This window comes from Brassica napus, chromosome C7, assembly GCF_020379485.1.
Source record: "Brassica napus cultivar Da-Ae chromosome C7, Da-Ae, whole genome shotgun sequence".
Taxonomy (NCBI): Eukaryota; Viridiplantae; Streptophyta; class Magnoliopsida; order Brassicales; family Brassicaceae; genus Brassica; species Brassica napus.
This window is the reverse complement of record NC_063450.1, coordinates 26,446,985-26,452,984: the sequence shown is the minus strand read 5'-3', so window position 1 is coordinate 26,452,984 and position 6,000 is coordinate 26,446,985.

The window sequence follows — 6,000 nt, the reverse complement described above, 5'->3', positions numbered from 1 at the left end:
TGTCTCATTTATATTCCCGCGCATTGAAGGTTTTGAAACTTGGTTTATGTGGTAAGGAAGACAAATATATGTAAAAAACAACATTGAAATATTTATTCTTTTTGTCACGGAAAGTGTCCGTACAATAAAAGAAAATGTTTGGCTAATGAAAAAAGATGACCTTTGAATCAATAATGAAGTACATATTCCTGCAAAGGCATAAAGAGAAAAAAAAACATTCGACATCAATACTACGTAGCATGGGGAATAAAGCCTAATGTAGGTAAAATATTAAGGTTTTTTTTTGACTGAAGTTTACAGGTCTGGTGAAACGGACAATATGGTAACCAACGGGGTTGAAATCAAAGGAACTATCATTAACAAACTGAATATCAATCCATAGAATCAAAAAGGAAAATAAAATATCAATATCAATAGTGTGTCGCTGATGAAGAAAAAATCATGTTGAAAAAAAAAAAAATTTCTTGTGCTTAACACGTTCTGTTAACGTGACAATATGATAACCAAGCCGGTTCGACGCAAGGATAGTGGAACATTTAACATACCGATTTTAATTGCATACTATTAATAAGATATATTGTCATACCTAATCGGTTTATACATGTTGGTAAAATAAATTATACAAACCGAAACCTGTAAACCAATTGCACAATGCAATTGTTGCAAGGAACAATTCGAGAATGTTGTATATGTTAAGAAATAACTTATAATTTATAGTATCGAGAAATTTAAATAAGAGTAGAATTTGATACCCGTAGGAAGCAAATAACACTAGTATAAGGGAGAGAGTTTATTATAAGGAAGAAGAAGAAGATGTAATGGTTCTTTGATTATAAACTCTTGTTCTTGTTTTTGGTGTACAAAAGAGTGAGATGAGTGATGGTATTTATAGTGAACAACAATACATAAAATAACAAAGATGGTGCTTAATTTGGTAAATGAGTGGGTGATCATAGTGTTTGATGAGTAGATGATCATAGTGCTTGAGTTGGTAAAGGAGTGGATGATCATAGTGCTTGAGTTTGGTAAAGAAGTGGATGATCATTTCAATGCTTAATTTATAACACTCCCCCTTGATCATCCATCTTGTATTACGTGGTGCCTCGTTAAAAACCTAGTCATGGAAAACCCAATACGAAAAACCGTAGTAAAAGTAAAAAGAGTACAACTACGTAAGCTCCCCCTCGAATGAGTAGTCATAGAACCTTTAGAACAATGATAGATTTTCATCTCTCAAATTGTAACATTCTCTTTGGTTGTCTATCTTTTGTATGTTCTTTGTTGCCTCGTTAAAACCTTGTCATGGAAAAACCCAATGGGATAAAAAAAAAACAATGATAAGGAAAAAGAGTACAACCACACTTACTATCATATTTCGTTTCCTGAAAACAATATCTTCAGGATATGCATTCCAATCAACTCTCTTCAGAGAATTAAGCTTAAGAGAATAAACTCTATTCATTTTTATTATGATATCTAGGTCCTTTAGACTTCTTGTCCATAATTCTCTTTTGACTTAGACAATAGTTTATTGGTCTATTTGGATTTCAAACCAAATTTCTTACATATAATCGTATAGAAATTAGTCTTGTACATACGAATTATTCATTTGTAACTATAGAAGTTACTATTATGATTTTCTTTCTTTTCATATGAAATTACATCTTTCAGTAATGAAAAAGATTAATAATTTTCTTAAATAACACTCTTACGTATGGTATTTCAGGACCAAACATATACGAGCGTCTTAAATAAAATACTTTTAGGATCTTTATGATAACATCTTAGTTTTAGATCTCCAGTTTAGAATACATAAAACAATATAGTATTGTCAAGAGTTTTCTTCCAAAATATAATTTTTCTATAACTCTTCAGGAGTTTTGATTATATTCAAATCATGATTCTATTGATTTATAATCTCTTGATAAATACAAATGGATACATTTGTTAACCTTATAATATTTCATATATCCCATAAAATAGTTTGTTTCAATTCGATCGAATATGCAGAGTTCCCGGGAACATGATTTTGATATCATCAATCCTTCATGGATTATACTTTCAGGGATTAACATTTTTCAAGTGGATTGTTTCATTCAAGTTCTTCCTTTATTACCAGACTATAAGGAATTTGAAACTAGTTGCATCTACCACATGAAATTATGTCTCTTCACAATTAATTTCATATTGATCCTTCTTTGTGTGCAACGGTTCATTTACATCTCACTTGTTTTACACCTTTTAGTGTATGGACTACTGGTCCAAATACTTCTCTATTTCACAAGAAGTTTATATCTTTGTCTATTGCATCTTTCTGATTTGGCCAATCATTTCTTTGTGTACACTTTTCAATAGACTTTCTTTCATGATCCTCTTTCTCATTTATTATATCAACTGCTACTTTGCATGTATAATATCATCGACGTCAATTTTCTTATCGGTTCCATTTTGTTTCATACATGACATAACTTATTGAGATCTCTTCATTTGTCTCAGGTACCTGAATTTTCGTCAGTCATGTTTAATTTCTCTTCTGGAGATCATACAAAACTATATTGCCTCGTTTTGACCATTATCAATATATGCTCCTTTTTCATTTACGAGGATTTATCTTTGGAACCAATCTGTCTACCACCCTGCAGGCGTGACTAGCAGTTTGATATTGTTCTTGTAGAACATTTATTCTTATTGGAGCATTTACAGCTGGTATATGTGACTTGATCACTATATTTATATGGGTCGTGTCTGGCAACTGCTTTAGTAAGTTTTGAAATGAATTATCTTTTGGACTTCTATTTCACATTGTGTTTAGCCCGAGGATCAATGATAATTCATTTCAACTTATTTTCTTTTCCAGCTGTTTATTTTCTCCCCCTTATGTTGGAAGTACTAACTCACTTTTAGAATTCATGTATAGCCTTACTTATATTTTTCGGGATGGCTCTGGATTCTTAAGTGTCAATAGAGATTTATATCCAACATATATTTCCAACCTCATTTGAAAACACATCTTCATTTGAAGCTCTGTGGCGGAGCAACATCCAACATTCTTAGATGAAAATGATTGGTTTCTGATCCTATACCAATGATGGGGAGAACTAGTGAATATTTATTGGCTTGATGCGAACCAGTGTTGCTCAAAATGTTTAGCACTTATCTCAGTGAATGTGCTATAGTCGTTAAAGACTTTAAGAAGTGAATTCACCAATATTATAAAAATGCATAGTGGGTGATCAGTCCACTAACATCTTCGTTATTTATGCCAATATCTTATTTTGGCTGGTGAAAACCATATTACCCTTTTATCTTATGGGTAAGCAACATTGTCAAATCATTCGGAAGAATCTTCTGGTTCCTATGCATATGACCTTTAAGTATATATTCGCATTATTAATGAACCAAAATGGTCTAACTGATTCATGCCAAATGTAAACTTCTAGTTTACTATACATTTATCTTCATTATACTAATCTTTGTGTAGTACAATATATAAGAGGCTGTAGATATTTTCTCTAAAATACTTATACTGCTTTGAGAATTATTTCTGATTGAAATGTATATATCATTTCGTTTGCTTATTGTCTCAACATAAGTGTCTCAAAATCTCATGGATTTACTTTGAGAAAAATTCATCAATCTTAGTTTTAGTGTAAACATAATCTTCTGGATGTTTGACTTATCATAAAAAGTGAGATTCTTTAACTCTTCCCCTCGAGATGATAATACTACAGGTTTATCAATCTCGAATGTATCTCATTTTCTTAATCAACAACATATCCTACATGGGTTATGTATTTTTAACTTTTGATACTTATAAAAATACAATACCTTAAGAACTTTAAATTGCATTCTTAAGAACTTTAAATTGAATTTTTATGTGCAGTAATACTATGTACACTTCTGGAGCATCATATATATCCTCTTTTTAAGCATTCTATAAGTTTTTACTACCTTGTATTGTACACACAATAAATTTTCTTTCATCTTCAGATGAATTCATAATTTCTTTTCTTTATTACCATGTTTATTTTCTCAACTTTAAGTGAGAGTATGAGTTCTATAAAGAAACTCTTTGGACCTTGACCTCATTTATGCTCACGTCTAAAACCACTATTTATGAGTTTTTTAAATGTCATATTCTCTTCAGGAGAATGAATCATAATCAACTAGACGTGATTTATCAATAGATATTTTTCAATATATATGCATCATAAAAAAAATTTCTTGAAAAAATTTTACTTTTAAACTTAATATCCAACATAGTTGGCTTTATTTACAAACTTCAGGTCTTGTAATCTTTAAATGCAAAATACAAAATGAGCTTTAGGTAATCACTTCAGGTGATAATACCTTTTTTATATATATTATCTTCCAAAACTTATGGATCTTTTAGAGTCAAGCTTTAAACTTAAAATCCTCAATATAAATGGTAATAAAATCAAAATATTTCAAATATATATAAATATGTATTAACAAAGGTGTCTTATTATATCAGAAAATAAATAAAACTTTCATAGTAATTATTATATAGACTATATTATTACTCTCATGCTATTTAACAAAGTTTAACCTATCAATCAATTTAATGAACAAATTTATATCACTGCCAACTTCATGCAAATTGATTTATCTAATCAAGTTTGTTAAACTTGTATATAAAGCATAAAAATACTTATCTTATAAACAGAAGTATATCGGCGATGAAAGTTTCAGCTGTTCACGTTTCTGAATTGGCTGATAACTTGTACATATCTTTCCGAGAGAATACACAATCCTGAAAACTTTAAATTTTTGCTCATATAAACATGGCCATTACATTAGTAAATATCAACATATAATCCAAATTCTTTTATGATATTAGACCAAAGACTAATCGACAACAAAACTAACCGATTACAAATAATTTCTTTTATGATGTTAGACCATGAATCATAAAGTATGTTTCCTTAATACCATTAAATCATGAAGCATATTAAAGTATAATAAGCAAAATTTAATTCATAAAATAACTATTATTCTTACATATAGACAAGCGTTGATATATATATATATATATATATCATCGTCTAAAATGACTATATATATATATATATATTATTTTTTTTTTTTAGAATTTCGCAATTTTAAAATGAATCATTTATTATGAACTTCATAATTTAAAAACCGTTTACATTAATCATACAAGAAATTACAAGGAGAAGCGATGTAAATAAAATTAAACCGATATTCATCTTAAATTCACTCGGAGTAAATTCTCCAACGAATAAACCATAAATAGAAACACAAATAAAAATGGCACATAAAAACAAAAGTGCGCGAATCATCTTTCTTGAAATGAAAAATCGGAGGAGAGCGATTTGAAATTTTTGAGAGAAGATGAAATGTTTTGGATGATGAAATGGAGTGAAAATGAGTTGTATTTATAGATGAAAATTACTGTTCATGACCGTTGGAGAAAGGGGAAATTTTTGAAAAATTTTCTTTGTGACCGTTGGGGTTAAATCGAGTGCACCAAAAATTAGTCTGAAAATATCGTATTAAACGGTCAATCAAATCTATAAAATTTCATAAAAGTGAAAAATTATGACAATGAAATATTTATGTTATATGACAACAAATCATGCGACGGCTCAGCCGATCAATGCAGAATAATAAATAAATTATATGGCGGCTCGGCCGACCAATTAATAATAAACAGGATATAAGGCGGCTCGGCCGACCAATAAATAATAAACAGGATATAAGGCGGCTCGGCCGACCAATAAATAAATTAAATTACTAGTAAATAATATAGGCGGTATTCCGGCCATTATAACATGATATAAATAATAGTAGAGGCGGTATACCGACCATTATAACAGGGTATAAATGATACAAATAAATTTTACCGAATCGCAGAGTGATCGTGCTGATAACGTGTTAAGAAATAACTTATAATTTATAGTATCGAGAAATTTAAATAAGAGTAGAATTTGATACCCGTAGGAAGCAAATAACACT